This window comes from Bubalus kerabau, chromosome 3 (genome assembly GCF_029407905.1).
Source record: "Bubalus kerabau isolate K-KA32 ecotype Philippines breed swamp buffalo chromosome 3, PCC_UOA_SB_1v2, whole genome shotgun sequence".
Taxonomy (NCBI): domain Eukaryota; kingdom Metazoa; phylum Chordata; class Mammalia; order Artiodactyla; family Bovidae; genus Bubalus; species Bubalus kerabau.
Genome location: NC_073626.1, coordinates 38,372,357 through 38,380,970, shown reverse-complemented (window position 1 = coordinate 38,380,970; position 8,614 = coordinate 38,372,357). Strand labels below are relative to the sequence as shown.

The 8,614-nt window shown below is 49.1% G+C and overlaps 1 protein-coding gene and 3 long non-coding RNA genes across 6 annotated transcripts in view; 1 reads left to right on the top strand and 3 right to left on the bottom strand.

The window, feature by feature from the left end:
- Window positions 1-259: 259 nt before the first annotated feature.
- LOC129645934 (uncharacterized) lies at window positions 260-3,212 on the bottom strand. The gene is made up of 4 exons (XR_008711591.1): window positions 3,073-3,212; window positions 2,283-2,424; window positions 1,304-1,421; window positions 260-1,206 (listed from the first exon to the last, which is right to left on the bottom strand). It is a non-coding gene; the product is annotated as an uncharacterized LOC129645934 (long non-coding RNA).
- Window positions 3,144-8,614, top strand: part of DAAM2 (dishevelled associated activator of morphogenesis 2) — a 135,615-nt gene continuing 130,144 nt past the window's right edge. For both annotated transcript variants that reach the window (XM_055571482.1, XM_055571480.1), the window contains exon 1: window positions 3,144-3,283. The gene's annotated coding sequence lies outside the window, so the exon portion shown is untranslated. The remainder of the gene's footprint in view (window positions 3,284-8,614) is intronic.
- Window positions 4,276-6,455, bottom strand: LOC129645933 (uncharacterized). 2 transcript variants are annotated; one of them, XR_008711589.1, is made up of 4 exons: window positions 6,226-6,455; window positions 5,775-5,899; window positions 4,727-4,772; window positions 4,276-4,403 (listed from the first exon to the last, which is right to left on the bottom strand). It is a non-coding gene; the product is annotated as an uncharacterized LOC129645933 (long non-coding RNA). The 2 variants fall into 2 exon arrangements; XR_008711590.1 differs by lacking the exon at window positions 4,727-4,772 and having other exon boundaries at window positions 4,302-4,403; window positions 6,226-6,451.
- LOC129645935 (uncharacterized) lies at window positions 7,058-8,578 on the bottom strand. Its single transcript, XR_008711592.1, has 3 exons — window positions 8,483-8,578; window positions 8,135-8,222; window positions 7,058-7,183 (listed from the first exon to the last, which is right to left on the bottom strand). It is a non-coding gene; the product is annotated as an uncharacterized LOC129645935 (long non-coding RNA).

Here is an 8,614-nt window from a genome sequence, read left to right as displayed (position 1 = left end):
GGAGGATGATCACACCAAAGCTCCTGATCCTGGAAATGAGTCAGTCACAAAATCCTCTTATGCTTTAGTCACTTCTCTGCATCTTTTTTACAATAATAATTTAAAACATATACCAATTATTTACTACTCACCATATGCTGGGCAATATGGACAAAAACATTTGGAAAAGCAGGGTTAAGATTGAGAGGAAAATGGTGGTTGGAATGTAGATTTGGGTGTTGAGACGATGGTTGACATTCCCAGACAGTCACGGAGCCTGTGGTAGAACTAACGAGAAAGGATGAAATCGCATGAGATGAGTTGGTGACCGGCAAGAGAAGGAAGGTGGCTGGCAGATCCCTGGGGAACATCCACAGTCAGGTGGAAGAAGGACCGGGAAGAGAAACTACACAAGGGAAGTTGTTGTGCTAAGATGTCCCTGAAAGAGGGGAGTGCTTCAAAAAAGGGGTGCTCTAAGCATCTCACAGGCCATGACCATGAAGATGCCACGACTTAATTCAGCTAAAAGGTCATGTGACCTTAGCAAGAGCAACTATGGGGATTCAGGGCAGGATATCAGAGGGTAGCCGGAAGGTGACGGGGATCTGGGGAGACAATGAACTGGACTCAATTCCTCAACTGGACTGTGGCACTTTCTAGTTCCAGAATTTACTTTCAGTCTCTTGCATCTTGGTTGAAATAGACTTAGTATGGATTAGGCATCTTCACTGGGCTTTGTGGTTTTATTATTTAAGGTGTTGCAGAAAATACGCAGAATTGGAGTTAGAAGAACTAGGCTAGGGTTCAAGGGTCCCTTACTTTGTAGACTGTGTGATCTTGGGCAGGATATCTATTAAATCTGGCTTCTTTTCTTATATGAAAAATGGAGGTTATTGTGATACTTCTCCAAATTATGAAGTTTGCTGGGGAATATATGCAGATAGGCTTTGAAAACTATAAAGAGTGATGTCAGTATAAGGTTAAATGAGGAGGAAATGGCAATCCACTCCAGTATGCTTGCTTGGAGAATCCCATGGACAGGGGAACCTGATGGGCTATAGTCCACCCCTGTAGCTACAGGGGTCACAAAAAGTCGGACACGACCAAGTGACTAAGCACACGTAAGGTTAAAAGGAATCATCATACTTGTGAGCTAATGTTCAGGAATCATTCCAATATTGTATTTTGGTGGACTGATGGAAATGTGTCAGGTAAGATTATGTTTGGCTGTAAAAAAAAACATAAGATGACTATTATAACAGGAACGCATAGGAGTTTATTTTTCTCACCTGATAAGAAGTCAGAGGAAAGTTCAGCCACTTACGGATGCCATCGAGGGCTCCAGTTCCTTTTACCTTCCCGCTCCACCATTCTTAAGAGAGTGGTTTTTGTACTCAAGGTTGCAAGATGGTTGCTATATCTCCAGACATCATATTTACATCCTAAGAGAGAAGAAATGCAGGAAGGAGAAAGAGGGGCTGTCAAGGGCTTGAAGGGGCATGCCATCTGAATCTGACTTTTCCTTAAAGAATATTTGTGGAAGCTGACCTCTGCCTTCTGCATGCCAACCTCACTGGATGGAAATGAGTTTCACAGCTATCTCTAGTTACAAGGGTGTCTGGAATGGTAACTACTGTAGACCTTCAGTTTCTTTAGTTGAGGAAGGCAAGGGAGAAGGGGATTTTGGAAGCCAATGTGCAGTATCCACCACAAAGCCAAGTTCACCTTGGAACCCTGAAGGGAGGAAGGGGATGGAGAGATGTTGCTGTGGGGTTGCTCAGGAGGGCAGCCAGACAGTGACCAAACAGCAGGGCTCTGAGTTCTCTGTGGCTTGGACCAAAACATCTTGGCTGTCTCCCACCAAGAGGCCCAGTCCCAAGACTTGGCTCCTTCTGGCAATCAGCCCTCACCAGCCGCTGCCAAAGGGGTAAACACATTCCAAGTCCTTGAGTCCCTGCTGCACTGTAACTGTGGTTAAGACACACCCCCACCTTTACCCCATCTGGGCTAACAGAATGCTCGCTAGAGCTGTGTTGTTTTAGTGATGATTTGTGGTTATCCTCCTTCTCCTTAATGGGGAGCTGAATACCTACACACTTATGTTATCCAACTGAACAAGCGATTTGCATCCCCTGCATCTCATTTTTCAGTTCATTCTCCAAACCTTGGGCACCAAGTAGGATAAGGTATTACGTTCTCTTTTTTTCTCTACTCTGGAAAGATGGCCATTAAACCAAACCATGTCCTCAAACCTCTTCGGCTAGGTAGAGAAATAGACAACCCTCAGAATCCAGAATCCAGACCTGAACAGCCAGAAGATGCCACCTGGCTCATCACCCAGCGTGGGCTCCATTGGCTTGCTTACTTCTGGGAAAGTGAAACAACCCAGACTCCATCCTGATGAAGGTGCCAGTCATGGAGGAGACTGTTTCTTGACTAAGGCAACTTCCGTCCAGACAAGGAGATGGATCACAATCACATTTAAGAAAAAAAAAAAAAATTAAAAGCCATTTTATAAAGTATGAATAAGGACTATTATAAATGGCTCAAACTCTATATGTAAGCAATGAAGTAAGATGAATTGACTGGTAATGAGTTGGAAAAGCTATACAAGGGCAGGGAGTGTGGAACATAATTTAATAAAAATAAACTTTTTTTTTTTTACGCACCCACTCCCAAAGAAGAAATGGAAAAGTTGTTAGGGTGTGGACCAGGGCTTCTAATTAGCTGTTCTGTTCTTCCTGATTTATCTCCTTTCTTGCCCTAGCACCTTCCTGGGATTTAGTGTCCCGTGAAGGGACTTGGTGGAAGGGCAGGGCTCCCCGGTCCCGAGCACCTGACCTCCCAGCCCGCTAGGACCAGGAGAGAAAAGAGGAGAAACCCACCGCCTCAGATCACCACTCCTGCCTCCTTGACCCCTTCTCTGTTTCCAAAACAGAGGAAGCCCTGAGAAGGCTCTTTGCCAGAGCTGGAAAACAGCTACCCTCATTGTCTGCCTCGCCCTGCCGGCTGCATTCTCCTCCCTCCCTCCGCTGCTTTCTGTCTGAAAGTGTGAAAATTACAAATCCCAAGGAACTGCAATCAGAACTCTACCTAGGGAAAATGCAGAGTATCCTGGCCATAAATATCCCGCTCCAAGACGCCTGACGTCAGAGCGGGGCGGGCGGGCGGGCGCGAGGCCGGCCCAGGGGGAGCGGCGAGGTCTCGGTCGGGAGACTGCGAGCTCGGCTCGGCTCAGCGCGGAGCGGGCGCGCAGCCGGGCGCTGGGCTGCGGGAGCCGAGGACACGCCATGGGCGGCCCGGGGTGAGTACGGCCGCCCCGCTCTCCTCCCCGCTTCGCATCCGCGAGGCCAGGGGACCGCGGGAGGCTTTCCGGGCCACTTCCCCACTTCTCTCCTCCTCTACTTTTCTTTCCGAGGCTGAAAGGGGATTTGGCGAGGCAGCGGCTCCGCTGGCTGCCTGTTTTTTGTGTCTCCGAAGTGCTTTGCAGGAGCCGCCGAGAATCCCTGAGCGGGGTTCCGGGGGGGCGGGGGGCGGTGGGCTGCGAGCGCTTCGGTGCCGGTGGGTGTGATGTGCGTGTCGGGTCTGTCTGGATGGGCACATCTGGACACAGGAAATGTCTTCGGAAAACTTAAAAAAAAATGTTTATGGCTTTGAAATCCGATTTCTTCTTGTCATAAGTGGACAGACAGAGCCGGTGACCCCCAAACGGACAACTTTTTGGTGGTGGCTTTTCCCGGTTCGCTTGTGCCTGCCTTTGGGTGATTTAACTCTTCACACGCCCCCAGCTCCCACTTGCAAGCCTGGCCCCTGGCCAGCAGGCTAGGCGGGGGGAAAGGGGAGCTTCTTGCTCTCAGAAGCAGCGGGACCTGGGAGAGGGAAGGAGCGTCCCAGGAAAGGCGTCCTGAGTTGGGATCCCAGCACCTGCGGCTGCTGCCCGTCCGTCCGCCTGCTGGGGCCCTGACAGCGCGGGGCAATGGGGCTTTGACTTAACCCGAAGGAGTTAGGCTGGAGGCAGGTAACTGCAAGGGGGAGGAGAAGAAGGAGGTGGTGGGCAGGACTGAGACTCTGTGTCCAGCCGTGCCGGAGAGTGGAGTGGATGTGTTTGCCACATGTGCCCACTGAGGGGGCCGATGGGGGTTTTCTGGGAGCCCCTCGGTGCCCCCAAACAAGATGCAAGCTCGTAACATAAAGAGACATGTCTGAGTTGTGGGGTGGAGGAAGGGGGGTGGTGGGGGAGAGGGAGAGAGATTTTTATCAAAATTGAACACAGATTGTTGAGGTCTGGGCTTGATTTAACTCTTCTCTCTCTGCCTTGGCCACTTTTCCAAAGTCCTGTGGTGGTTTTGCAAAGTTCCTAGGAAGATGGGAAGGCGTTGGGGGGACCTCTCCAGGAAAGAGTCCTTGGAGACTTTCCTTGAAACCTACAAGGGAAAGAGAGCAACTTTCTATCTTTAAATAGTTTCAGGTTTTGTGTCCCCCTCCTCCTCCCAAGTTCGGTGTCAGTTTCTTGAGTTTCTCTGAAAAGTTGGCTGAAGAAGGGAATGGATTTTCCCTAGGTCGTAGAGGGGGAATTGTGCTCTTTGAGTGTGGGAGGAAGCAGGGCAGTATGGATTCACCAGCCCGGGGTTGCCCAATGCACGCATTGGATGTCCATAGCTGTTCAGCAAACTAGTGACCACAAAGAGAGCCCTTTCAGCGTCATCCTACCCGGGTCTCTGGTTTTATATTTTGCAATAGAACTAACCTGCAATATTTGGGTGGGAGGAAGATTACTGGACTCTCCCTGTGTCCTAGAAAAAAGGAGAGAATTAAAAAAAAAAGGAACAGGGAGGAAATGTAGATATAAAAAACGGACTGACAGGAAGTTGAAGATTTGGGAAGGGTTTTAGAAATTATACAAATTGACTCCTCGAGAAGAGCTGTAAGAGACTGAACAGACAGCAAGTCAGCTCTAGACTCCTTTAACTTCAGGAGTATGTCTTTAACTTGAGTGCAGTGAAGGAGGAGGATATCATGCTAAGGGCCGTCTAAACAAAAGTGCTTGTAAAGGGGTAGTGGGGTACCCGCCGCGAAATGCATGTGTAGGAGCCTGTTTATGTATTGGCGACTGCGTGGGGATGGTCGTGGCCCCAGGCCTGGAAGCATAAATGGGCCATTTCTCGGTTGCTCTGGGAGCTGCATCGACCTTCATCTCTCCATTAAAAACAAAAACAAAACAAAAAAAACAACTGTGCTATTATTGTCTGATTCCCTGGTAGCTGCACAGTCCAGCTCCTAACTCCTAGCTGCGTTTCCAGGGTTTTTCCTCCAGATCCTCAGATGCTGAGGGAATACTCGTGCCCCCATCAGGACGAAAAGAGGAGAGAAACTTCTCCTGGACCTCAGAACTGAGAAGAGAGTGAGGAGTTCAGGAAGGGGGAGGGTGTGAGGGGGGAACCAATAGAAAGGCCAGTGAAGGTGGAGGGTTTTAGGTTTGGTGATTGTGGGGGAGGTTGAAAGGTCACTGCCTTCTGTGGAAAAAAAAAGTCTCCTCCCCAGTCTTCTTCCCCAGCCCCCTGTCACCATTTTTTTTTTTTTTTTTTTTTTTTTGCCACAAAACAGGTTAAACTGTTGCCATGACTGAAGAGCCTGGGATCCAGGGATAAAGAAGAGGGCAGGGTGAATGAAGTGTAGGTGGCCAGGAGGATGCAAAGATAATCAGTGAGGCCGAGGCTGGCCTCACAGTGGAGCTGATGGAAGTAACGACTGACACGTCCCCACTCATTCCCACCATGTACAAATAGAAGACTGACTATCCAGGGGTGGAGGGGATCTATCCCAGAGTCTTGTTCAGTCGCTCAGTCATGTCTGACTCTTTGTGACTCCATGGACTGCAGCATGCCAGGCTTCCCTGTCCTTCACTATCTCCCGGAGCTTGCTGGAAAAAAAAAAATGAAATTTTGGAGTCTAGGGTGGCCTCTTGTCCCAGCACACGACCCCTCAGGGACAATTGAGGCTGAGATCTGGCCTTTCCGTTCTTTCATCATCCTCTCTGGAGGGTCCGTGAGATCCTGACCCTTTAGAGTTTGCTCAGGGGGACAGTTCACCAGATTCTCAGACCACTGATGCCTGGGCTGATATGGAAGCCTTCTCATTGGCCCTTCTATCAGCTCAAGCTTCTGACCAGCTCATTGGTCATCTCTGAGATCAAAATACTTAGGGTGCATTCTCAGGCTCTCCAGAAGGTTGAAAGGTCAAAGGCACCTGGCAGAACGAACCACTTGGAAGGTGTCCTTTGCTTTGACAGCAGTTGACCTAAGTCTCCACAACTAGAGTCTCCGTGTTCAGGGATCTGGTGTCCATCAGCTCTGGACTTCAGATGCAGCCTGGCACAATGGAAAGAGGACCGACATCAGAGCAGTCTGCCTGGGAAAGAATTAGTAACCTGGGCATGCGTGCTCAGTCGTGTCTCTCTTTGCAATCCCATGAACTGTAGCCCGCCAGGTTCCTCTGTCCATGGGATTCTTCAGGCAACAACACTGGAGTGGATAGCCATTTCCTTCTCCAGGGGATCTTCCTGACCCAGGGATCGAACCTGCATTTCCTTCTTTGCAGGTGGATTCTTTACCACTGAGTCACCAGGGAAGCAGTAACCTGGGATACACTACTTATTCTTTCTGAGCTTAAATTCCCTCACCTGTGAAACGAGAATGATACTTACTGCTCAAGGTTGTTACAAACATGGTATTTATGCAAAGGGGCTAAAACAGAGCGAGGGATGTTGTAGACCTTTCATAAAGGGAATCTCATAATTTTATTTGCTAGTTTTTTTTTTAGCCATCAGCCACCCACGTGGTTTGGAAAGGACCTCTCTCCAAATCTGGCTGTGTTGTTTTCTGTTCTTGAAGACACCTGGTTGGAGATTCAAGGGCTCAGGTCACCCTTACTTCCTCCCTCTAGAAACAGTAGCCAGTGGGGTTATCCAGGAGTGTGGCTGCTCCGTTATCCTGAGGGCTGGGAGGGGACACCAGGCATCCTGGATATCTGGCCTGGAAACCACTCTCGTGTTTGAGTTCTTGAGAGGGAGGAGGGCAGCAGAGCCAGTTGTACGGATGGGGCGGGAAGGTGGGCGTGGAGCGGGAAGATCAAGGAGCAGAGGCATCCTGAAGGACAAGGCCCAGGTCAGAGATGGTCACTGCTCCTCAGGGTGAGAGGGGAGAATCTGATGGGTGGTAAAAATGGAAGCTTTAGCCATTTGTAAACAGCTTGGCAGGTATGGCTGGGGAGGCTGCCCCCTCCCCAATGGACACGCCGTCTAGCCCTGTGGGGTGGCCAATCCAGAGGACTGAAGGACCATCTGATGTGGGGAGAGCAGCTGCAGGTTCTCTTGGCCCATCTCAGTGCTTCTCAGTTATCCTTCAAGTTGACATTTAAGACTTTGAAGATCACATTTGTTTCTGTTTTGTTCAAGCTCCCTCTTTAACCGTGGCCTGGGATGACTTTTCAGCTTTTAAGAGACTCAGCCAGTGGCCAACTTCTCTTGAGATGGCCCAGATTGGGGGTCGGTAAATTCCTCACTCCTGGCAGTATCTATTTCTCCAAACTCTTTCCTCACATTTTTTTGGTTTGTTTGTTTTTTTGTTTCATTATGAGGTTATAAAACTGCACCATCCGAATGCTGTGCAGGGAGGAAATGCCTTTTTCTCTGGACCTGTGGGTCATCCTGCTAGTGCTGAGTGAGGCTGTCAGACTATGGGCATTAGCAGGTGTTGTGGGGTTCTTTCTGGGTCCCCACCAATCCCCCCACCTGCTCCAGAAAAAGAAAAGGAAAAAAAAAAAGAAAACGTTAGAAAGATAAGCCTGAGGCAGTTGGGTAGCTCTTTGAATCCTGGCTACAGAGGAGCTGAACTATTTGTAGGATGCCCCATGGGTCTGTGCAAAGAGCTTCAGAATCAACAAGACCCAGGTGTGAGTCCAGTCCTAGAACCATCGGGTCACAAGCTGTTCAGCCTCTCTGAGTCTTTTTCACCTGTCAGATGAGAACAAGAAGTGTTCTAAAGGGCTGTTCTGAAGGTGAAATGAAATAGTATATGGGAAGGACCTAACACACCGATCAGTGTTCAGCAAAATGGTAATGCCCTTCGCTTTCTAGTTCTTAAGCTCTTGAAAGTACCTGGATTTGGACATTTGTCCATGTGTCAAAGTAAATAAGCCACTTATCCAAGGCTTCACAACAGTGCTCAAAGATCAGCTGTTTCTGCCTGGAGATGGAGACCTTCACTTCAAAAGCAGGGCACAGGTCAGTGCTCCCCATGCCAGATAAGTGGCAGTGCCATGCGAGGCTCCACCAGCATAAAGGAAAAGGCCACCCACCCACTCACCCATGAGCTACCACTAGAGCTTGGTTGAGAGGTCCCAAACTCTGTCTTGGTTCAAAGAATTGAGGTCAAAACTGGAGAGGGAAATCACTGATGTCGGACCCAGCATTAAAGCTGAATGATAACGGCACAATGACAGTCACACCTCATTTTATCCTCATGACAATCCTATGAGACGGGTATAATCCACATTTTACAACTCAAAGCGGGGGGCTTAAAAGAGTTCCCCTACTTCAGATCGTAAATAAGTGGAAAAAACAGGAGGCCAACAGCTA